The 26,892-nt window shown below is 35.7% G+C and overlaps 1 long non-coding RNA gene and 1 pseudogene across 1 annotated transcript in view; both read right to left on the bottom strand.

Annotated features, from left to right (window-relative positions):
• LOC109548183 (uncharacterized) overlaps positions 1–26,892 on the bottom strand; it is a 74,817-nt gene that overhangs the window by 15,580 nt on the left and 32,345 nt on the right. The window lies entirely within an intron of this gene.
• LOC101327458 (peptidyl-prolyl cis-trans isomerase A-like) lies at positions 9,505–10,221 on the bottom strand (annotated as a pseudogene).

Below are 26,892 nucleotides of genomic sequence, written 5' to 3' on the forward strand. Positions count from 1 at the left end.
TATAAAGTCCAGTAGTTGTGTTGAACAAAAGCACTTGCGAGCCTGAGAGTGGAACTAGCCACTATTACCACAGAATATAACTTTTACTTGAAAGAACAACCAACAAACAAATTATGGTTATTCAGAAGTTGGTGTTTGAAGAACCAAAGCAATTTTGAAAAAGGACAAAGTTGAAGGACTCATCCTTCTTGATTTCAAAATTCACCACAACGTTATAGTAATCAAGCCAGTGTGGTACTGTCATAAGGGCAGTCATATAGATAAATGAAATAGAACTGAGAAGCTAGAGATAATCCATTTAATTATGGTCATTTGATTTTTGACAAGGGTGCCATGGAGAAAGAAGAATCTTTTCAAGAAATTGTGCTGGGAGAATTGAGTATCCATCCATATACAAAAGAATGAACTTAGAACCCTGCCTCACGTCATACACAAAAATTAGCTTGAAATGGCTCATATGCTTAAGTGTAAAAGCTGAAACTGAAATATCCATAGAATAAAATATAGCAGTAAATCTTTGTGACCATAGGTTGGGAAAGGCTTCTTAGATATGACACCAAAAGTACAATTGACAAAAGAAAAAAAGTGATAAGTTGAGCTTTATTAAAATCAAAAACTGTTGTGCTTCAAAGGGCACCATCAAAAAACTGAAAGGACAATTCACAGAATGGAAGAAATATCTGTAAATCATATATCTAATCAGAGTCTAATATCCAGAATGTATAAAGAACTAAAAACTAAACAGTAAAAAGACAAATATCCCATTTTTTTTAATCGGCAAAGGTTCTGATTACACATATCTCAAAAGAAGATATATAAGTGAACGATATTGCATGAAAAGATGCTGAACTTCATTAGCCATTAGGAAAATGCAGTCCCAAACCAAAATGGGATGCCACTTCATATGCACCAAAAAGGCTATAATAAAAAAGACAGGCGGGCTTCCCTGGTGGCGCAGTGGTTGAGAGTCCGCCTGCCGATGCAGGGGACACGGGTTCGTGTCCCGGTCCGGGAGGATCCCACGTGCCGCGGAGCGGCTGGGCCCGTGAGCCATGGCCGCTGAGGCTGTGCGTCCGGAGCCTGTGCTCCGCAACGGGAGAGGCCACAACAGGGAGAGGCCCGCGTACCAACAACAACAACAAAAAAAGTCAAGTACTGACACATGCTGCAACATGAATGGATCTTGAAAACATTATGCTAAGTGAAAGAAGCCCGTCACAAAAGACCACATATTGTATGATTCCATTTATATGAAAAGTTCATAATAGACAAATCCATAGAGACAGACAGTAGATTAGTGATTTCTAAGATTTGAGGGTTGTGCTGAAGCTATGGTGACTGCAAATGGATGTGAGCTTTCTTTTGGGAGTGATTAAATTTTCTAAAATTTATTGTACTGGTGGTTGCTCACTTCTGTGAATATACTGCAAACCAATGAATTCTAAAAGTTAAATTGGTGTATTTTATAGTATGTGAATTATATCTTAATAAACTGCTTTTAAAAAAAGAAGTGAGTATTTGGCAGATGTTTTCTCAAAAACAAATGAAGTCAGTCTGTCACTCCAAAGAAAACAACTGACAGTATTTGTTGCCAGCGATATAATTAAAACGTTCAAGCAAAGTACAAATTTTTAAGACTTTTACGAGCCACTATGTGTCTAACAGCTTCCCAGTGTTGGATTTTCTAAGGAGACTAGCGGGCATATTAACAAATGTGTTTTTTGATATTTATGAAATATGCAGAAGATCTGCACAACTCAGTGAACCAATACTTTTCAAATGGCCAATGAATGATGATACAAAACCATGTATGCATGGGTAAAAGACACATTTAAAGTGAAAAAGAAGCCAATGGATTTAAAAGTAATAGAGCGCATCGTTCTGATAGAATATTAAAAGATAGGGCTGCAATTAATCTTTAAGAAACTACCACTTACTGAGTTTTGATATAGTTTTAAAGATAAATTATCTGAAAAGGCAATTAATGTACTCCTTTTCCCATGAACTGCATGAGGCTGGATTTCTTTTTTTTATACTTCAACCAAAACAGCATATTTTAATGGGTTGACTTCAGACCAGATATGAGAATCTAATAAGAATCTAATTGGCATCTAATAAGACAGAAATTAAAAAGATTAAAATTAAAACAACACAATTCTTCTCACTAACATCTTTATTATTGGTAAATATAGTTTTTTTCACTAAAGTATATTATTTATGTTAATATGTAGTGGGTTTAATATTATTATTTTTAAATGAATTAATAAATATTTAAAGTTTTCCTCAGTTTATTTTCCAATATGGTAACTAGTGATAGCTATAACAGACCTAAAAAAAGCTCTTTGAGATACTCAGTAATTTGTAAGTGGGGAAAGGGGCCCTAAAACTGAAGTGTTTGAGAATGCTGCTCTAATGCTTCGCTTCACTTTCTAGAGGGGAAACCACTCCAGGTATTGCTCTGGGAGGCTTAATATGGAGGTAATGTGCTGGATACACAGATCAGATAGTGGCATATATGGAGTATGGAGTTTCCAAAATGTTTTTAGGTCTAGTTTTTACATAAGAAAGCCACATGTCTTCCGTGATAATGAATAACAAGAGAAAAAAAACTTTCTCTGCTGTTGTAGATAGCTGGACATGTGGTTATAAAAAGCCCAGCCTAGGATATAATGATAGATGTATAATATATGAAGAGAGTACTTATGATAAAGCAAATGGAACAAAATATTAAAAACTTTTTGAATCTGGATAAATGGTATATGGAGTTCTTGGTACCAACACTGCATCTTTATGGTAAGCTATAAACTATTTCCAAATAAAAGATTTAAAAAATAGTATAGTCAACGTTACATGAAGGAGTTATAAATAGCCCAAAGAAGAAATTGTTCTTTAATAATTTATAGCATTTATCTTAGTACAAACCACATAGGGTTTGTACAAAGTACAAACTACCCACATAGGGTACTTAAATGTATTGAGTGCCTTTTATGTGCCAGGTACTGTGCAAAGTGCTTTATTCGCTTTATGTAAATTCAATTCATATTTAACCACATTCTTGAGAAGTAGGAATTATCATTATTTTATAGTTTATTTCATACATGAAGAAACTTAAGTAACTTGTGAGTGACTGTAAAGTTTATAAGTGCCCCAACTCATGTTCGAACCTAGAAGGAGCTGACTCTAATAGGTAAGAAAATTAATGACATAGTGAGTAAATAGCAAACTAGGATTCAAACCCAGATGATTTACATCCTATTATTTCATTAAAGCAGATCAGTCATTATCACTTACTAAGAGTAGGTCAGAAGTTAGTTCAAGTGATTTTGTAGATAAAAGCAATTCTATTCCTTAGAAGTATTTTTGAATCAAGAATTTGGTAATTTAAACATAATCAACAATATTTTAGTAGAATTTTATGTCTTTGAGAAAAATCTTTAAAATTCTCTACTGTAGAGGTTTGAAAGCATTTGATTTCAACCATTGTAGAAAAAGTCAGCCTAAATAACCCAAAGATTAGTGTCCAAAAGCAGAGAACAAAGAATTCTCTCAAATGCTGAGAAGGGCAGCTTCCCCTTAAATCTGTTCTCTTCCCTTTTACCCATGTATCTTTATAATTCTTTTCAAGCCCAGGGCCAAAAAAAATAAGTCATTCAACCCTGGTGCTGCCAACAGGAACACAGTGGATGGCAGGAGGGCAGGAAACCACATGCTTCCCGTAGAAATGGGGCTGCCTTTACCAAGGAATAGCTTTCAGGATTATCTACTGTTGGTCCTGCCCTGGGGCTAAGTTTCAAGTCTTCTTTCTTGACATTTTGCCCCAAACTCTACTTTTTAGTGATGGAGAGAGAGGTGAATATAGATCAAGAATGGTTCTCTCTGCTGTGAGAGAGAACAAGCTTCTTTCTATCACACTTGGTCTTGGAGAATAAGATATTTGCTGATTGTGTGATTCTTTCAGTGAAAGAATATGGCCTTTTGTTTGTGCATCAAAAGTAACTATGACAATCTGCCTATGAAAATTCTGAACTTACATCTGTAGCATTTATGAATTAGCTAGCATTTGCTGCATCCTTGCTACGTACCTTGGCATGGCGCTAATCAATTACACAGGTAGTAGTTCAAGTAACTGGGATTTAAATCCAATGATATTGACTTTCGCTTAATGATTAATTTATATTTCTTCTTTGTGAAAAGAGTCAGGAAGGATACAAAGTTAAATCAGACATGGGCAACAGTCTCAGGAAGATTACAGTCTAGTAGTGGACTTAATGTATATACATAAATAGTTACAATATACAGTAAAATGTACTAAATGTCATAAGAAAGGGCTATGGGATTTCATGAGCATGAGAGATGTCAACTGATAAGAATGAGATAAGATCTTATAAAGGCTGGGAAAACTGAGCTGAGCTATTTCAACATCAGATATAATTAAATGAACAAAATACTCGTTTAAAAAACCGTAAGGAGAGTGTGACTGCTGGAAAACAGAAGATAGGTTTGAGAACAGCAAATATTTCACTTCGGATAAAATACTGATTGCATAAAAAGCAAAGTTTGAAAACAGTTTATGGAATTTCTTGAATGTTTAAGATACTTTATTGGTACATTTTAAGCAGAACAAAGGTACATAACATTTTGAGTCAAGGAGGGACATGGTCAGGGCTGTGCTTGAGAACTGTAATGTTCAGTGCAGATGCCACCAGCACAGGTAGTTGCCTAAGTTTAAATTTAAATTAATCAATATTAAATAAAATGAAAAAGTCAGCTCCTCACTTGCATTTGCCATATTTCAAATTCTCAGTAATGCCCAAAAGCTAGCAGCTTCTGTATACAGGACAGGAGAGATATAGAACATTTCTATCATCACAGAATGTTCTATTGGACAGAGTTGCTTTAAAAGATTAATCCAGCAGTGCACTATTAGTGGATTGGACGGGAGAGGAAACCATAAACGGGAAGCTGATTTGAACAATCAAGGTTAGAAGTTCTGAGTAGCTGTCGTAGGGAATAGAATTTCACTTATAAAACGCAGAATATTACCTTGTACTCTTCTGAGTTTTCTACAGATACTCATGATAAGAACCATTTATGCATACTCCAGGGACACCAGTCAGAACTTAGATTTCTTATATTCCTCTGGAGAAATTTTCTTTGGCACGCACGAGAAAAGAGAGAAGATGAAATGACTCACTGGATTATGAATATCTAGAGATCCTCACTTCCATGTGGAAGTGGGGGGAATTCAAGCAGATGGGCTTCCTGAGATTCATCTCATGTGGGGTTTGTGGGTAACAACCATCTGGCTCCCAACTTGGCTTGAATTTCAAGGGAAGTCCAAAATCATCCAGTTTCTCTCTAAAGTTTGTTTATACATGGAGAAATTCCGTTACGAATTTACACTTTTCTTTTTTTTTCTATTTTTAGTCTTATCTTTGAGTTTTTCTGTAATCATTACTGTCTGGAATGGGAGACTTTCTCATTTTACGTATAAGGAAACTGAGGTCAAATTAAGTGATCTGGCCAAGATCACACACCTAGTTGTTTGCAAAGTCAAGCAATAACAGGTGTTCCGGGTTCTTTCACCTGTACTATGGCATTTTCAGAGTAACTTAGAACATTAGGAACTAGGGCAGTAGCTATGGTTCTGTAATTTAACTTATGATCCCAACACGGTCACATTTAATTATATGTTTAATAAATATTTTGTTGAGCAGTTGCTTGAAACTGGAACATCAACACCTAAATCTTGTCAACTGCCAAATGGATCCAGAGGAAAAAACAGTTTAAAGACCCGTGTTCTAGGTAAACAGGACTACTCTTCCTCTGGCGCTGATTCTCTCAGAGTCCCTACAACATGTTAATGGCCCTTATTTGTTTTCCTGCCTGTCCTTCTCTACTAGATGATGCTCTTTCAGAACAGGGTCCACGTCATACTTGTCTTTGTTCACCAGTGCTTATCCCAGCTCTCAGCACACAGTAGAAGAGCTGATGAATAATGCATGAACGATATATGGGTAAAGAGGTAATTTGGAAACTCTGCTTGTGTGTACCCTTATTAATCTCGTTTCTGACCTTTAGAGCTACACAGGCTTGCCAGGGGCACAGAGGAAAATCAGGCTTGTCTTTCTCAGCAGGCAATTCAAAACCACACAGTGCAGCAGGAGATCTACAGAACAACACTCTTTCACCCACCGAAGCAGTTTACCAAAGCTGTATTCCGGCATTCCTAGGTCCCTTTAATACAGGACTCAGTTTTTTGGAAGTCCATTTAATTGACTCTCTTTTTCTTGGGAATAAAAGCCAGCCTGCCAAAGGCTGGCAAAGGTGAGTCTGAAGGCCTCTGTGGGATCCTCGGGGGGCCTGGAATCTGCCTCCCTGCAGGGGAGGGAGGCTGGCTGTACTCTCCACAGCTGTATGGCTCCGCTCCTCTTGTATTGGCCAGGATTGAAAGAGATGAGTCAGAAAGCACCCCTTAATCCTACCATTCCTATCTGTGCCCTAAAAGAGCAGGTAGAGACTTCAAGTTGAATCAAATGGTTTGAAATTTAAAATACTCTCTGTGAACACTAAAATCTGAAACAAACCAAACAAGATAAGTATCATTGCTGTATTCATACCAAAGCATCAAGTGACAGTGCCCAAGCTAGCAGCAACACTTCGTTTCTTGCACCAACAGGGCAAAGAGTTCATTCACACTGCAGATTCCCTTATGATCCAAAGAACAGCGATCCAGATACAAAGAGACAATGTTATCCTTTGTTTTAGGCACTGCCATCTCATCACCTCCCACCCGCTCCTTCCCTCCCTCCAACATAATCAGACTTCTGGTGACATATCGTAATTAGATGCATAAGCTGTCAGATACTAGAACTCCCCAAGCTCCTTTTGAACTTTGTGTCTAGTTATTATTGTTTTTCATGTTACAATAAGGAATCTGGGGTGCGGTCTTTATGTTTTTTTTTTACAAGACAGTCCTTTTGTGGCAATCAATGTTACATAAAGCTTGTCCTAAAAATGTTCTTCCTCATCATATTCCCATCAGATGACATTAAACAGCTCGTATCACAGACAGCTTATTCTTTATGAATATTTTCCAAATACCTCATTAAAAACATACCTACCCATCCCAAAGCTATCAAATTTTGCACCACTGCCTTAAAACTACCATTTTGTTCCTGTGAGAGTATATTCTTTATTTGTATTACCGCATTCTAGGCAGCTCTAAATCCCACATGACTAACATCCACGTTAACCCACTTCATTGCAACCTGCGACACGTGCCGTCACCAAAGGGGCTGAGGACCTCTTGTTAGAAGTGGCGTGAACTGACTAGTTTAGGCTCGATGCCTTTAACACAATTTTGTCTATTGGATAAATATGTAGAAAGTCAATTTTTTTAATCTTTATAATATGTTTTCTGCAGAGAGCAGTGTTACACAATAGCAAAAGTGTTATTCTGAGAGGAAAAGAATTCCTGAACACATGTGAACATGGGCACAGAGTCAAATACCTAATAGCTTCTTATTTATTTTGAAAATGAGTCCAAAGTCACACTTTGTTTCAATTACCTTGAGATAAATTTTACACATAAAAACACTGATTCACTTTCAGTGAATTTCATGGGCAGTTTTGCCATTACATATAGATATATAGGTCCCTGAAAATCACTATGCTATGCAAAAATCTCACAACAAAAACCACAGGGCTTATGGGGAAAATGGGTTAGGGGCATAAGGCTCACAAACGTCACCAGTGACACATACATAAAAAAATAGGAGTCTGATAAAAGTGGTAACAGTTTTATGTATGGTCCAGAAATTCATAAGTAGCATAATAACTACTATGACACTTCACTTTGAAAGTGATTTAAGGTTGCTTGTGAGCATCGGAGGGGTCCCAGCTTGCAAGTTTTGTGAAGTGGTAAAAGTGTTTCCTGAAATTGGAAAGTTGCAGCATCAGATGTGGACGGGCATGTCTCAAAGCACAAAGAGAACCGAGGAAACTGCTAGATATTTGATGTGTGTGTCTGAGTGAGTTTTCTTTTTCTTATCTTAATGCATTGAATAAAACACCCAGTACAATACTAAATAAAAATAGTGAGAATAGGCATACCTTTTTTCCCCTGATCTTAAGGGGAACATTTTTAATATCTTACCATCGAATATAATGTTTGCTGTCGGTGTTTTGTAAACATTCGTTATCAGATTAAGGAAATTCCCTTCTATAAATCGTTTGCTAAGAGTTTTATTTTATCAAGAAGGGATATTGAATCAAAAGCTAACGATGCATCTATTGAGAAAATCATATATTTTTCTCCTTTCCTCTGTTAATACTGTGAATTATGTTCATTTTGAAATGTGAAATTAGCCTTTCATAGGTGGGGTAAACTCCACTTTGTTGTACTGTATTTTCCTTTTTGAATACCACTAGATTTAATTTAAATGTTTTGTTAATAATTTTTACATCTGTATGGGAGATTGTTCTCTAATTTTCCTTTTCCATAATGTCTTTGTCAGGTTTTGGATTATGCTGACATCACTTAAAAAAACTCCTTCCCCTGTTTTTATTATCTGGGAGAGGCTGCATAAACTGGGTGACTGGGTGTTAATTTCTTCTTTAAATATTTGCAGCTATTCAAGCACTTTCTTTGTGGGAAGATTTTTATTTAAGGAAAACCCTGAACGAACTTTTTGGCCAACCCAGTAGTAATGGATTTCAAATTTCTGGCAATGATAATTTGATTTCCTTTATTTTTGTTAAACATTCTGCTAGAGCTTTATTAATTTTATTAAAAGTTTTTTAAAAGCTTTTAGCTTAGTTGATTTTATCCTTCTATTCCATTTGTTTCTGATCTTATCTTTATTTTCTTCTCTTTTCCACAGGATTGATATGTTGTTTTTCTAGCTCCTTGAGATGGAATTTTAAATTATTAAATTTTAACCTTTTTTCTAATATATATGTTTACAAGCATACATCTCCCTGTAACCATTGATTTCACTATGCTTTAATTGCAACCCTCAAGTTTAAATATGTTGTAACTTCATTACGATTTAGTTCAAACTAATTCTCATTTGATTTCTTAATTATTCATATATGAGATGTTTTCTTTAATTTCCAGACAGTGGGGCTTTTCTTGTTATCTTTTTATTGACTTCTAAGTTAATTGTATTGTGATCAGAGAATATACTTTAAGCTATTCAAATCTTTTGAAATTTCTGGCAATTCTTTATGGCCCATCAGATGGTTGACTTGGTAAATATTTCATGTGAATTTAAATTCTGTCTTTGATGATTGCAAATGTTTGTGGTTCCTCAAGATTCCAATTTGCAGCTCCAGATCCACACAATAGCAAAAGGCCTTCCTACTTCTCTCTCCCCAGCAGAGGCTCTGCACAGGGGCCAACCCTGACCCTCAGTTCACACAAGAACTGGCAATTCCTCCGCAAGAAAAAAATATCTGGTGATGCAAAGATCATTTGTATACAGTTTCCCTCTATTTTTTTTTTAAAGATAAAACACAAGTCAAATTTATTATTAGATTTGTCCACAGTCAGCAATGGTGGTCTTCTTGCTGGTCTTGCCATTCCTGGACCCAAAGCGCTCCATGGCTTCAGCAATATTCATGCCCTCTTTCACCTTGCCAAAGACCACAGGCTTGCCATCCAACCACTCAGTCTTGGCAGTGCAGATGAAAAACTGGGAACCGTTTGTGTTGGGGCCAGCATTTACCATGGAAAAGATGCCAGGACCCCGTACGCTTCAGGAGGAAATTCTCATCATCAAATTTCTCTTCATAGATGGACTTGCCACCAGTGTCATTACGGCGTGTGAAGTCACCACCCTGGCACATAAATCCTGGAACTATTCTGTGAAAGCAGGGACCTTTATAACCAAAGCCTTTCTCCCCAGTGCTCAGAGCACAAAAGTTTTCTGCTGTCTTTGGAACTTTGTCTGCAAACAGCTCCAGTCTGTTAACATAACTTTATGGATTGGATGAGCAGTCACTTCGTGGTTTCCAGGTCCCTTACCTCGAAGGAGACGTGGCCCAAGTGCTCGCCATCGACGGCGCTGTCAAAGAACACGGTAGGGTTGACCATGGTCGGGCAGCACAGGAGGTTCTGGGGTGGCGGCGTCTGCCTCCCCCTCTATAATTTTATTCCACCTAGTCCTTGTTGATTCCGTAGATTTCTGAAACCTTTTAACACTACAATTTTGCAACTTATCCACCTTCACATTGCTACAGTAGGAGTATTGGCTTACTGTAACCTACTACGTCCTACTTAGAACATAAAATCAGGACTCCAAATATTTATTTAAAAAAGTAAAGTTTTTTTTTTTTAAAGAATCAATCCCAGAAATTTTTGCAACAAAGAATAGAGCTTCTGGAGCTTTAATTTAATTTGACAAACATTTATCGATTATCTGCTGGTCACAAACACCATATCATGTGCTGTGGAATTAATAATGAGTTAGACAATCCTGGTACCAGATGAACTTACAGTTTACAGAGAAGTCAAATATGGAAACAGATAAACTGCAACGCAATGTAGCACATGTTATAATAGGGAGAAAAACTATCTCCTGGAACTCAGAGGAAGAAAAGATTGCTTGCCCACAGGATTCAGGAAAGGGTTCACAAATAAATAAAGTTACACTTGATCCTGAAGCCTGAGCAGAATTTGTCAGGCATAAAAGGAGGAATGATATTCTAGGCAAAGCGACAGCATTTGCAGCCACTTAGTCTCATGAAATGATACGGAATATTTGATACGGAATATTTATTGAAGGATGAGACATAAGTGTTCCTGAATAGAGTCGCGTGAGTAGGTCTATGGAGTTGAGATGCATGTGTGAAAATAAGGTCATAGAGGTCATTTCAGGCCACATGAGGAGGGGCATTGAATGCCTAGCCAGAGGCTTTAGTATTGTTTCCTGAAAGCCATCTGGATTTAATAGAAATGTGCAAGTCATGGGAAATAAATAATTAGATAAGTTGCTTAAGAGATAGAGTTCTGACAGCAGTGACGAGAGCAGAATCAAAAGGAGAAGAAGGAATGTTTGCAGAGAACTCAATAAGAAATTTTTCTAGAATGTTATTTATAGATTAATTATGAATATACTAAACCATGAAAATAACTGATAAAGTCACCCTCTAAAATTTATTAATAGAGACTACAATTGGCCAAAACACGAAGCTTACCTCACTCTCTATATTAATGTGTGATTTGATGCCACTAAGTGAATAAGTTCCCCCTCCAAAGGGAGTTGTTTGTTTTTGCAGTGTGACTCTGATTTTCTTGGAGGTTCTGAGAGAAATCTGAAAAGCATCCTTTTAACCTCTGTCTGTTTTGTGTGCCATGTTTCTTAGTATCATTTTACCTTAATTAGCCAAACTAGTTTCTTTCACTTAACCTTTAGGTATATAGATATATAAATTAAGAGAGAGAGAGAGTGACAGAGTGAGAGAGAGAGAGAGTAAGAGTGAGAGAGAAGGAGAGAGAGAGAGAGGGTGAGAGAGATGGAGGAGGAAACAAATGAGAGGGCCATGATGTAATACAAGAAAGCCTAATTTCTGGTAACTAGCTCTGTCACTTATCCTGTCCTTTCATCTTGTGCATTAGAAATATCTTGCCAGCAAGAAGACCTAAATAGACATTTCTCCAATGAAGACATACAGATGGCCAACAGGCACATAAAAAGATGCTCAACATCGCTAATTATTAGAGAAATGCAAATCAAAACTGCAATGAGGTATCACCTCACACTGTTCAGAAAGGCCATCATCAAAAATTCTACAAATAATAAATGCTGGAGAGGGTGCCGAAAAAAGGGAACCCTCTTACACTGTCGGTGGGAATGTAGATAGTTGCAGCCACTATGGAGAACAGTATGGAGGGTCCTTAAAAAACTAACAATAGAGTTACCATGTGACCCAGCAATCCCACTCCTGGGCATATACCCAGAAAAAACTACAGTTTGAAAAGATACATGCACCCCAATGTTCATAGCAGCACTGTTTACAGTATCCAAGACATGGAAACAACCCAAATGCCCATGAATAGATAATTGGTTTAAGATGTGGGGGGTGTGTGTGTGTGTGTGTATATATATATATATATATACACATACAATGGAATATAACTCAGCCATAAAAAAGAATGAAATATTGCCACTTGCAGCAACACAGATGGCCCTAGAGAATATTATACTAAGTGAAGTAAGTCAGACAAAGACAAATATTATATATCACTTATATGTGGAATCTAAAAAATAATACAAATGAACCTATAAACAAAATAGAAACAGACTCACAGACACAGAAATCAACTTTATGGTTACCAAAGGGAAAAGGGAAGGGGAGAGATAAATTAGGACTATGGTATTAACAGATACAAACTACTATACATAAAATAGATAAGCAAAAAGGATTTACTATATAACACAGGGAACAATAGTCAATATCTTATAATAACCTATAATGGAAAATAATCTAATAGATATGTGTATATATATCTGAATCACTTTGCTATATACCTGAAACTGACACAATATTATACATCAACTATACTTCAATTAAAAAAAAAATCTTGCCAGCACATTCCTATATACTAATGATGAAAAATCTGAAATGGAAATCAAGAAAACACTCCCATTTACCATTGCAACAAAAAGAATAAAATATCTAGGAATAAACCTACCTAAGGAGACAAAAGACCTGTATGCAGAAAATTATAAGACACTGATGAAAGAAATTAAAGATGATACAAAGAGATGGAGAGATATACCATGTTCTTGGATTGGAAGAATCAACATTGTGAAAATGACTCTACTACCCAAAGCAATCTATAGATTCAATGCAATCCCTATCAAACTACCACTGGCATTTTTCACAGAACTAGAACAAAAAATTTTGCAATTTGTATGGAAACACAAAAGACCCCGAATAGCCAAAGCAATCTTGAGAACGAAAAAAGGAGCTGGAGGAATCAGGCTCCCTGACTTCAGACTATACTACAAAGCTACAGTAATCAAGACAGTATGGTACTGGCACAAAAACAGAAAGATAGATCAATGGAACAGGATAGAAAGCCCAGAGATAAACCCACGCACATATGGTCACCTTATCTTTGATAAAGGTGGCAGGAATGTACAGTGGAGAAAGGACAGCCTCTTCAATAAGTGGTGCTGGGAAAACTGGACAGGTACATGTAAAAGTATGAGATTAGATCACTCCCTAACACCATACACAAAAATAAGCTCAAAATGGATTAAAGACCTAAATGTAAGGCCAGAAACTATCAAACTCTTAGAGGAAAACATAGGCAGAACACTCTATGACATAAATCACAGCAAGATCCTTTCTGACCCACCTCCTAGAGTAATGGAAATAAAAACAAACAAATGGGACCTAATGAAACTTCAAAGCTTTTGCACAGCAAAGGAAACCATAAACAAGACCAAAAGCTGAGGACCAAACACCAAAATGTTTTCTAATTTTGATAGATTGAACGCTTCTTGTATGATTTCAATCCTCTCATAGACAGAAGGAATCTTATGCTGACTTTGTGTACATTTATACTCAGCAGGTATTGAATGTTACAACATTCAATAAATAGCATTAATATTTCACTTCTTCTAATCTGTGAATCAAACTCATATAAACACATGTCATTTCTTTTGTACTTGAGTCCTGAGGTGATTTTTATCACGAAAAGTGCAATTTTGAAAATCTAATAAACTGTCATCTGTCTGAAGGGCAGCATTTTGCTGACACAGGTAATATCTGGAATTGTGTTACCAGGTTGCGAAGGCTATATGACAGCAACCACTTGCCAATACAATAAAAACATTTCTAAGTTCTTCTTTACAGAAGCTTAAGTATTTGTTTGTCTGTTTGTTTTATGACCCTGAAGTTTACTTGCTTGCCCTCATTTCAGAATGAACCATATTCTCCTGGCCTATCTTGAGGTAGGTTTGGCTATATATTTTAAGACAATTTCTAATTACTGTTCTCTTCTCAGACAGAAACATATGTAACCTATAAATTAAATTTTTAAATGTTCCCAAGACTTCCAGTTTATTGGGATCATCTTGTTTGCAATATTTAAGAAAAATGGACTCAAATCCTGACCACATATATGGTGGAAAACCTGCAGTATACACAATATATCCAAGGAGTCATAATTATCTATATTATTAGTTATCAATTCTCGGTTTCTATATGTAACCTACGTGCAACAAGCTTTTCTGAGATTCTGGGACACTGTAGAGATTTATATTCCAAAAACATTATAGCAGGTAATTTTTTATTGAGGTATAATAGACATATAATGTTATATTAGTTTCAGGTGTACAACGTAATGATTTGATATCCACATATATTACAAGATGACCTCCACAATAAGTCTAGTTAACATACATCGCCATACAGTTACAAATTTTTTTCTTGTGATGAACTTTTATGATCTACTCTCTTAGCAACTTTCAAATATGCAATAAATATTTGAATATTAACTATAGTCACTAAGTTGCTTATTACATACCCATGACAATTTATTTTATAGCTTAAAGTTTGTACTTTTTGACCCCTTCATCCATTTCACCCACTCTCATTCCCCATCTCGGGCCACCACCAATCTGTCCTTTGTACCTATGAGCTTGGTTGTTTTTTTTTTTATTCCACATATAAATGAACCAATAATTCCACTAAATGCAAGTGAGCAAATAATTATACATGTAAGCAAATAATTTTACATTGAATTCTAGATGGTACTTATCATAAAATTATTGAACACTCTGGTCCCTGAATTTTCACTGATAATCTTTTTTATTAGAACCATAATGTTGGGCCTAGCTTCTCTATTTCTTTTGACCTCCTTTTCTTTTTTGCTCACTAATTCTCCAAATACACATTTATATCTCATAGAGGGGAGTTTAATTATCTTTTTATCTCACTTCTTTCCAAAATTGGCTGAGATCTGAAAGTTAATTCTGTAAGCAAAATAGTAGGTCAATTTCGAAGATAACCCCCAATGACCCAAACCTTTATATAATCCTCTCCCATGAGTGTAGTTGAGACTCTTGCTTCCAACTATTAGTTGGAATGAGATGTCACCCCTGTGATAATTTATATTAAATAATGTCACCCCTGTGATAATGTTATATTAAATGGCAAAGATAAAGGGATTTTGCAGATGTAATTAAGTTCCTTAACCAGTGAACTTTAAGTTATCAAAAGGGAAATTATCCTCGGTGGGCCCGACTTAATCAGGTGAGTCCTTTACAAGAGGGTCTAGAAGTCAGAGGCAGAAGTCAGAGACTCTCTCTGTTTTCTGGACTTAAAGAAGCAAGACACCTCAAATTTTAAAAACTTAATGCAATGAATTCTGCCTACAAACGTGGAAATTTAGAAGAGGACGCCAAGACTCAGATGAGATCCCTGCCCCAGCTAACACTTTGACTGCAGCCTTGAGCTCCAAGCAGAGAACTCTGTTAAACTGTGCCTATACTCCCAACCCACAGAAAATGTGAGACAATAAATGGAAGTTGTTTTAAGCTGCAAATTTGTGGCAATTTGTTACACAGCAACAGAAAACTTATAAAATGTCTTTTTCTAATTCTATGGGGATCTTGAACCATTTCCTTTCCTTACTGCCATCACCATAACTTTTTAGGACTGGTTTGTTTGGAGTCCCCGATGGTGGAGCAGAATCAATGAAAATCAATCAGCTTGAATATAAAATGAAACAGGGGTGAGCATACCTGAGGAATAAAAATAATCAGCCAGTCTGCAGAAACTTTTATGATCATTTCATTATGAGAATTTTTAAGAACTAAAGAGTGGTTAGAACATTGATCTCCATCCAAATAAGTTAACAGTTGGCATTTTTCATTGAAACACGAATATACACAAACTGAAATAGCTAGATTTTCCCTTTTCATAAGGGATATTCCCTTATGATATGAGATAATAATATGATATAATATGATAATAATATGATAATAATCCCTTATTATGAAGGGATTATTCCCTTCATATACAAAAAATGCTGCAATAATGTCATCAGGATATTTGATTTAAGAAGTTTCTCAATAATGTTTATTACATCAGACTCACCTACTGAGTCCCACTATATGACTAATCACTGTTACCTCCAAGCTGAGAAGCCAGTGTTAATTTCTAGCCTCAAAACAGACGGAAATAAACAAACCTACTTTGGGGCCAAGTAAGAGAATTTAGTCTTTTCAGAGCCATAGAAAACTGAATTAATTTATAGACCCTTGTTACCCAGGTAGGTGATTGTCTCATAGCTATGAAATCTGTCCTTAGACGTATGGGATACACATTCTCAATTTTAATTATATATTAGGGTTGCCAGATTTAAATCTGAATTTCATGAACAGCACATATTTGGTCAGTATAAGTTAGTATAAGTATATTCCACACAGTGGAACTCAAGATTATACATTTTTAGTGAGTATCCTGAGTGATTGTTTGGAACTTCAGTATCTGAGAACAAGCATACTTTATATCAGATCCTGTGCTCAGCTCTGGGGATGCAGAAATAATCTAAGATAGTCTCGCCCCTGCAGCTTCTCATTGACAAGCACTGGATGTGGGGAAATACAAAAATAATTACCTGATCTACCTTCCTCCTTTTACTGCCCTGTAAAATATCACTAGTTTTCGATTTCATTAGTTTTATGATAAGAGTTTTACAGGATGGCATTGTCAGCCTATGACCTTGCTCGAATTTTAGAAATACAATTGATGCTTTTTAAATATTCAGAGTTTCAGAGTGCCAAGCAGTTAGCAATGAAGCATCTGTTTCTTTGTTGTTTTCAAAATATCCTAGTTGCTCTGTCCTACTTTCTCTAAGTTGGTTATTGTTAAAGATGAAAATGTCCCCAAGAAAGGAACATGCTCAAAGTGTTCTTAACAAGAGATTTTGAAATATCTGACCTGTCAGAAACAAGGATTTCAAAGGGTGACAGTTAAGTTCATCCAATTCCCACACCACTGCTGTGCCTCAGAATTCAGTACTACTGCCTTTATACTAAAAGCAGTAAACACTATATGTAAGACATAAGAAAATTCTTTCTGCTGATTTGGAAGTCATTCTCTGCTTTAAGAATATGCATGTCCTTATTTGGAGTGTTAGCATCAAAGACAAGATTTATAACTACTATAATTCCCCCCATTTTCAATCCCCCTTACCCTGATATATTTTTTTCCATAGCACTTATTAGCTTGTGACATACCGTAAAATTTACTTGTCAATTATCCTTATTGCTTATTATCTATCTGTCCCCATTAGACTGTAACCATCACAAAAAGCAGAGATTTTTTTAAGCAGTTTTGTGCACTGATACCTCTTCAGTGGAGGAGAGCTAAGTATATAGAATATATTCATTAAATTTGTTAACTAAAGTTAACTAATAAAATAATACTCCACCACTCCTAGCCCTAATTTATCTCCAAGGGATGAGGCCATTCAAGCACTGCTGTGCTGGCTTTTGTCCAGTATGTCCTTTGTGTATGGAAAGGAGCTACTACTCAGCCAACTATAGGTCCCTCCCTTTGACCTCTTTGATAATTGTAGGACTGAGTTTATGCGGATTCACTCCTATCCTCTCACCGGGAGATAATCTGACCAATGACCAAACTCTGAAAAGACTGTTGACATGGGTTAAAAATCAATAATGTACAAGGATCACAACAAACTTAGTGGCCCAGGGAGTAAGGTCCTAACACTGCTCTCATTAAAATCTTTCTGCAAGAATATCATGTTTTATATCATTTCTTTTACTTCTGCAGGACTTACGAAGCTTAACATATAGTCAAAATAGAATGCATTTTCAAATATCTCTTTTATATTAGAGAACACATTAGGGGGAAAAAAAACCCCACTAGAATTTGGAACTCTTCCCACAGTAAATCTTTTTTTTAGATCACGCTTCTGTCCAATCATCCTCATCCCCCTCGTGTAGGGGCGAATGTGTTTGGGGGGCTAAAGCGTAAAGAGCTTTACTGTACTGTACAAATTGAGCCCTAGATAATTAGTAAGCAGTGTGTACCTCAGCACATTTTCTCAACTTCTTCTCCAGTCATGTGCACAGCATTAAATACCACAATGAAGTTGCCATTTTAATGGCTCTCCAGCTGTGAGAACTTGGAAAGAGCGCTAGATTTACAGCAGAATACAACTTGAAATTCAGCTCTGCCTTCTACTAGCTGTATTACATTTACAAATTACTTAAATTTTCTGAGTCTCAGTTTTCTCTTTTGTAAAACTGTTAGAGCAACATTTCCTAGACAGGGTTCCTGGGAAAGCTCCCAGCGTGGCAGGTGGAATGTACTAGATCCCTCCACCTGTACCTTGGACCCTAATCCTAGGTGTCTCTCAATAACTTTGCTCCAGCAAGTCTTTCTCCTGACAAGCATTCTTTTGTATCATTCCAGCACACCAATATGCTTCTTTCTCACTTTCTTAAAACAGACACACACACATACTTTTCATTACGGTGCTCTCCAACTAACTATCACTCTATTCTCTCATTTCTTTGAGAGTAAAACTGCTCAAAAGTTTACAGTCTCTTCCCACTCTCTCTTTTATACACGATCAAGCTCTTTCCCCTCCGCCCCACCCCTTTAGCCCCACTTCTGTGGATGTCACTCCCATCTATAAATCCAATCAATGGGCACTGTCAAGTTGCATCTCACTTGACTTGTCAGCAACATTTAACACAACAAGACTGTATGTTCCACCTGTCTTGAAATACTTTCTTAATTTCACTCCAGGACATGACACTCTCCTGGTTTTCCTCCTATCTCGTAGCCACTCAGCCTCCTTTTCTTTTCCTTTGTTTCTCATTTTTCAAATATTTTAATCACAGTTATTGAACCCCTCATCTTTTCCAACTACACTCATTCTCTGGGTGCCCTCCTCCATCCCAGGACTGTAAACACCGTCTGCACACTGATGACTCTTAATTTCACGTCTCTAATCAAGATCACCCTGCTAACCTCATGACTCATAGACCCAACTCCCTACCTGATTTCACCTCTTAGATGTTTAGCTGGCTTCTCCAACTTAACTTTTCCAAAATAAGTTTCTAATCTACACAAACCTGCTCCCTCATCAGACTTCCCTCTCAATAGCAACTCAATCGTTCTGTTTGCTCAGTTCAAAACCTTGCTATTATCCTTGATTCCTTTCCATCAAAAAAACAAATATTGGCTTTAATTCAAAGTATATCCACATACCGACCACTTCTCATTACCATCTCTGCTACTGCCCTAGTCCTAGGCACCGTCATCTCTTGCCTAACTGGTCTCCCTGCTTCCACTTTGCGCCTCTGCAGTCTGTTCTTAACATTACAGCACAGTGATCCTATTTAAGATGTAGGTCAGATTATGCCATTCCTTGGCTCAAATCCTCCAATACCTCCCATCACATTCAGAGTAAAAGTCAAAATTCTTACAATGACCTTCAAGACCTTACATGATCCAACTTTTCATGATCTCTCTGACTTCATCTGCTACTCTCATACTTGCTGACTCACTCCAGCTACAACTGTCCTCTTGCTGTTCTGGGAAGACTCCAGGCACACTCCTGCCTCAGGACCTTTGCACTTCTTGTCCCTCAGACTGGAATGCTCTCCTCCCAGATATTCATGTGGCTCACTCTCACTCTCTGGAAGTCTTTGTTCAAATGTCTCCTTCTCAGAAAGCCCTTCCCTGGCTCAACTATTTGAAACTGCAGACCCCAATGCCTGGTACCCCCTCTGCCAATTCCCTGCTAATTCCTAACACACTATTCAATTTACTTATTTATTTTTTGCTTTTCTCTGTCCACAAGAGTGGAGGCTCCATGTGGGCTGGTGGTTTTGGCTGTTTTATTTTCTGATATATCTCCAGTATCCAGAATAGGGTCTGACATATAGTAGGTGCTCAATAAATGTTAAAAGAATGTTAGACATTAAGAAAAAAATTTTATTAAATAAACAGGGCAAAGGTCATATATTCACCTACACAATTCAGTCTTGCTTATAATTTGAATAAGTAAAATGTGTAAATTCTTCGAGTTTTATTCATACATTTATTCAGTAAACATTAAAAACCAAACTCTGGAGAGTATATTGTATAAATTTTTTGAATCACTATGTTGTACACCTAATATAACTAATATAATATTGGAAATCAACTATACCTCAATAAAATAAATAAATAATAATTTTTAAAAGTACTATGCCAAAAAAATATAAACAAACAAACAAATAAATAGATAAATAAGATCACACCAACTGAAGGAGATTATAGTTTAGGAAAAGAGTAAAGATACATGCACAAATAATGATAATAAAATATTATATATTCTACATTAAAATATACTATAGAATAGATAATAATATGAGATAGATTTAATTAATTTCTGAATTAATAGAGATTATATCATTAATTAATTTCAAGGCGCTTTTGTATGATTGTATGACTGAACAAATCTTTTGATTATAAAACTCTGCTTCTTTGTAAGCTCATAAAGACTTACTTTTTAAAAAGTAAGATAGGTGTTCAAAAAATAAGACCAAAACTGATAAGCAACTGCCTCTTTTTTCATTTTAAGTAGAAAACTTTTGTGTTTAGGGCCATTATGTGTCACTATATCCTATAAAGAAAATGAGCAACAATAAAGGAAAATACTCTGAATTCTTCTCTGGCAGATTAGATCACTAAGACCTGGATATTTTTCTCTGATCTCTGTATTTTGCCTACTTCAATTTCTGCTTTGCTTTTGTTTTATAGGTTAAAATTCAATATAATATATGAAGCAACTAAGTTACCAAAGTAACTCAAAAGATATGATCACTTTCATTGTAGCGTATTTCATGTGAATGTTAATATTTTTTTAGTTGAGAAGCTTATAAAACATTTTTATATTTTTATATGCAGTTAGGTTCAGAAAGCTAAAAAAATCAGGTGTCCATTGGAAAATTTCAATATTTTTCATTTTATAAAGGAGTTTGAACTTACTTCATAAGTTAATTTGAAAGTAGTATGAAATATATATGCCCACTTAAAACATGTTCTAGAAAACTTCCATATTAATGTCATTTATAATTAGAAAATATGGGGCTTTTTAAACAGACTTTATTTTTTAGCACAGTTTTAGATTCACAGCCAAATTGAGTGAAAGGTACAGAGATTTTCTGAATACCCCCTGCCCCCATACATGCATAGCCTCCCTCATTATCAACCTCCTCCACCCGAGTGGGACATTTGTTACAACCGGTAAACCTACATCAACACATCGTTGTTGTCGCTATGTAATGCCCCTCTTTATTTCTGATAATTTTCTTGATCTGAAATCTACTAAACCTGAAATGAATATAGCTACTCCTTCCTTTTTTGGTTAGTGTTAGCATGGTGTATCTTTTCCATTCATCTACTTTTATATGTGTCTTTTTACATTTAATGTGTCTACATTTAATGTAGACAACATAAAGCTGGGTCTCATTTTTTGATTCACTCTGTCTTTTAATTGGTGAATTTAGACCCTTGATATTCAAAGTGATTATTGATATATTTGGATTAATATCTATCACATTTGTTACTGTTTTCCATTTGTTGCCCTTGTTCTTATTTTTGTCTTCTTCTCTTTTTCTGCCTTTTGTGGTTTTAATTGAGCATTTTATGTGATTCTATTTTCTATTCACTCTTAGCATGTCTGTTGTACTGTTTTTTCACTTTCAGTTTTTTTAGTGGTTTCCCTAGAGTTTGGAATACACATTTACAAGTACTCCAAGTCCACTTTCAAATAACACTATACCAATTCACGGGTAGTGTTGAGTACCTTATAATAACAAAATAATCCTAACTCCTCTCTCTTGTCCCTTGTATTATTGCTGTCATTCATTTCACTTATATATAAGTGTACATAAGCATAGATAAGCATACATATGTACATAATATATGTACATAATTAAACACATTGTTGCTATTATTATTTTGAACTATTATCTGTTAGGGAAATTAAAAATAAGAAAAATAAAAGTTTGATTTGCCTTCATTTACTTCTTCTCTGATTCTCTTCCTTTCATTATGTAGATCTGAATTTCTGACCTATATCATTTTCCTTCTTCTAAAGAACTCCTTTTAACATTTCTTTCAAGACAGAATACTGGCAACAAATTTCCTCAGTTTTGTTTGTCTGGGAAAGTCATTATTTCTCCTTCACTTTTAAAGGATAATTTCTCAGGGTACAGAATTCTAGGCTGGTGAGTTGTTTTCTCTCAAACTTTAAATATGTCACTTCTTTCTTCTTGTTCGCATGGTTTTTGAGGAAAGTCAGATATAATTCTTACCTTCTGTCCTCTCTAGGTAAGATGTTTATTTCCTCTGGCTTAAGATTTTTTTGTTTTGATTTTCTATGGTTTGTAAATGATATGCCTAGGTGTGGGTTTTTTGGCACGTATCCTCTTTGGTGTTCGCTGAGCTTCCTGGACCTGTGGTTTGGTCTCTGACGTTAATTTGGGGAAGTTCTCTCAGAGCTGTCCACAATGAACCTCCAGCAATTTGTCAATTACTGTTCAGATTTTCCTACCCTAGGACTGATTCCCATGGAGATTTCAGCTTGTGGGTTCTGATCTAGGAAGTTATTGATACAATTCTCTGTGTTCATCTGTCAATTTGTCCAGCTTTGGGGACAGCAGTTTCCCCTGTGACCTCATTTTTGTTATGAATCTAAAGGTTGTAGCTTTTTTAGTTTCTTCAGCTTTTTACTTGCTCTTGTTAGGACAGAGTAGTAACCTCCAAACTCCTTACATGCCAGACCAGTTGCAGGAGAGGGGGGTTACTTCATTAAAAATGACATCAGAAAAACAATGTACCATTGATCTCTGAAAATCTTGATTTTCTTTTAAAGCAAATCTCTGAGAAATGAAACTTACAGATATAATTTCAAATTGGCTGAATAAACCTTATGCCAAGATTAATATGAAAGATAAAATTAACTATATTATTAACTAAATATAGTTTCAAATTAAAATGATTCTGATTTTTTCAAATACATATTCTACTTGTAAAGAATTCTTTGAGTAAATTCAAAGCATCCTGAAAGTTCTACACTCCTTCTTCTCTCAAATACAAAGACTTTGTATCCCTGAGTTAGTAGGCAATTTGATAACGGAAGTATGGTTTTGATTTCTTTAGAAAATTTAGGCATTGTTCATTTATAATTTGGGAAATGCAGATTTTGTTTAGAAAAAAACCTGAACATTAACAGATGAGTTGAATAAATCTTATTTAGGCATTTCAATAGAGAGTCACTAGCTAACTTATTAGTTCTTTATCAATTCTTTCTTGTGATAAAATTGAATAAAAATGCATAGGGAATAACAATTCTGGCATATACCTATTAAGGTATTTATTTGTTGGCTGATATTACTAAGACCAGGGACCTCAAGTTTAGTCCATTAGAAATATTTATACTCTCCATATCTTACCCTGTTGAAGAAAGGTCCTGAGTCCTTCCAAGCATGCCCTGGGCTGACTGTTTGGAATTTTAATGCTCCTTAGTCGAGATGGTCCATGGACTCAAGGCGCCATTGGTTTTAAACATTGCTAACACGCCAAGAGCAGTGAGCAATTTCCCTAGAGTTTTCACTGCTGCTCTTGAACAAATTTGTTTATTTTTCTTTAACCACTATTCACACTTAAATAGCACTCTATGTCCAGCTTGTTATCCTCTTCCAAATGTGAAGGTTTGTTCCCAGAGATGACTTGGCATAATTTTGATTAAAGATTGTTTTCACACATTTAAGAAAATAGCACAGTTAACAATGGAGACGAAGAGTGTGGCCCAGAGGATTAATAAAGACCAGTGAATACTGACAAATGAAGCATATTTGTTGTTTTCCTATTATTCACTCTTATTCTTGAAGTAGAGGGGCTGCCTAGCATCAGCAGAAGATGAAGTCTAGTGGGACTTAAGCACTAAACAGACATTGCAGCAAAGAAGTAAGAAATAAACAAGAAACTAGAAATAAAATTGTTGTATAGTGCAAATGCAGCTTTCACAAAGAATTAAAAATGGACAATTTACCTATGGAGCTTTCACATACATCTGCTTAATTCAGCATGATAAAATTTCTAATACAAATGTACTGTACTTTTTTTACTAAAAAAAGTGCATATCTGTCCTTAAGCAGTATAATAATTACATTAAATCTTTTCTTGTCATCATTTATAACTACTTAAAGCCTCTTGCAATATGTGAGTCTATCAGGAATGTACTGTTCTCAACAATTCATTCTAATTTTTAAACTTTTTATTTTCCGTGAAATTAATTCATGATTTTTTTTTTAATTATTAACAAATGCTTGCAATATTATTTAGATCACTCCCTTACTACAGTCCTCTCGTTCAGAGATTTTCAAACTTGGGTATAAAGACAGGCTTTAGGAGATTTCTAAACACAGTATTTTAGGTAACTGAGCATTTTTCTCAGGACTGTCCATACCATTTTCTAGGTCCTCAAAGCTGCCAAATGCAAAAATAAAATGCGAAAACAAAGAACATTAAGAATGTATTTAAAACATTTAAATTGACTTACATTTATTTAAACACCTGGTCTGATGCTCAAGGCAGTAAACTAGAATGACCCTGCTTGTCTAAGAAAAGAAAACATTCATAATAGCAAAAATACTCAGTTCTTGTCAGTTTAAAGACATCATTGCTAATTTTAAAGTAAAACAAACCATATTCTACTCACTTATTCTTTTTTTTTTTTCGATATTTGAAAATGTCTCTGAATAACAGAGGCAGAGTGGGAGTGTGGGAAAAGTAAAAGCTGTAGGCTCGTCTAGGGCCAGCTTCAAACCTTGCAAAATGCTGTGGTCCACCCTTGGGCCAATTACTTGACCAGACAAGCTTTTATCTTCCTAACCCAAATAGTGTCTATCATAAGATAGATGTGGTATCTCACACATGCTAACTGTCCAATACATACTAGCTTCAGTCTGTTTTCTTTCAGTTGCTTTAAAAGTGTATAAACAATATCATATTCCCATTTTTATTTGTCCTCAGAAGTTTTAGTTATTAGTTTTAGTTTAGTTTTAGTTATTCGTAACAGAGTATAGTGACTGGCTCTATTTTTCTCAGCCTTTAGAACAGAGAATGTGACCGGAAAAAAGGGTCAGTGCTTCAGGAATTCACCAAACCAATTTGTATCTTGGCCAAATGAGTTTTTAAGAATACTGAAAGCAAATCAATTGGGCTTGCCTAAATTTTATTTATACTGTAGATATGACAACACTTTGAAAGAGCAGAAGTTTGATTTAGAGGTGACCCTGAAGGTATGGCTCAAGCACCTCTGGTAAAGGAACTGGAACTGTGGTGATTCTGCAATATGGGACACCTCTGCACAAGCTCAGGGACACCAGGTCACCGAGGGTCCTGAGGAAACGAGAAAGCTGGACGGCAAAGACAAACTTCCAATTTCTCACTATTATCCAGGACAATTTCACTCAGGTCTAGTCCTGTGGAAAACTACTGAGAAGGCTGATTCTCATGAAGTACTGGGAGTATTGTTCGTGCTGAAACTTCAATACTATGTGATTCTTTTACCATAATGATATTCCCGAAATTCTTATCAAGATTCAATAACATGACAGAATTCCCTGGGAATATCAAACAACAGAAATATCTTATAGTTTCTGAAAAATAGAAATGAGTATTAGTGGTGAGTTATTGAAAGGGATTAGATGACCGGCTGAGGCAATATGTAAGTTTGTGATCATTTACACTTCTCCCAATTAACCCACAGCCGTTCACAATATATGGGTGTTATTTATAGTTAGAATGCAATCCAGTGATGAATTTAAATACTTTGTTTTACATATGAATTCACCATAACATTTTAAATAATAATTACTCTGAATTTTTTCTACTTAATTTTCATTAGCTACATTTCTTGATGGGGAAGTTATATTGAAACAATGTAAATATTTCATTAAGGAGAAATTTTTGCACTTTCTTCAAAACAATGCCTTCTGTACATCAACTATTTAATGTCATTTTAAAATTACATTTGTATTTTTGTAACATGAATTGCTTTAAAAAGATGCAATTTTTGTTCCATTACTGAAGAACACAGACAGTACAATAAGTCAATTAAACATAAAGCTAAATATAGTGTCTAGCACTCCATACAGGAGTAAAAGTGAGATTATCCTTCGTCTTAAATATTTCCAGCAGAAGATCTACTACAATTATTATACTGACCTTGATCAACAAGAGTTCAATTTATGAAGATTATTAGACCAGCAGGAAATTAACTCAGAATTGGAGACTGTTTAAACAGCAAAAATCTATCACTTACTCAAGTGGGATAGGAGATTCCATAATATATGTTTAAAACTTGACTATAATACCTAAGAATCACTTTACCAATATTTTCTAATTTGGGTACAAAACAAGTAGCCTCTGAACAAGGTGTATAAGAAAAACAAAAGAGAGAGAGAGAAAGAGGAGGGGGGTGAGGGACAGAGAGGTAAGAAGGCTTTCCTTCTCTTTTTTCTGTTTTTTCAATTGAAAAAGGAAGAAGGAATGAGAAGAAGGGAAAAGCCCTAGCAGATTTCCAAAACTCAGGAAACCTTTGTAGGATGACACTGCCAATGGTAAAAAGCCCTGGGGACGGAGTGAATGAAAGAATTTTTAAGACTAGGGATGTTCAATTTAAAAATATTTGGTACTGGCTGGATAATTGCCACCATTATGCCAGCTTCTCCTCCATTCTACCAGATCTTTGGTAAAGTCTCCTGTACCCGTAAGCTTTGTGAGATTGATATTTTTATCCCCTGCACTCCCACTCCTAATTCCAGAAATCAC

The sequence above is a fragment of the Tursiops truncatus genome, chromosome 9 (assembly GCF_011762595.2).
Source record: "Tursiops truncatus isolate mTurTru1 chromosome 9, mTurTru1.mat.Y, whole genome shotgun sequence".
In the NCBI taxonomy this organism is placed as follows: domain Eukaryota; kingdom Metazoa; phylum Chordata; class Mammalia; order Artiodactyla; family Delphinidae; genus Tursiops; species Tursiops truncatus.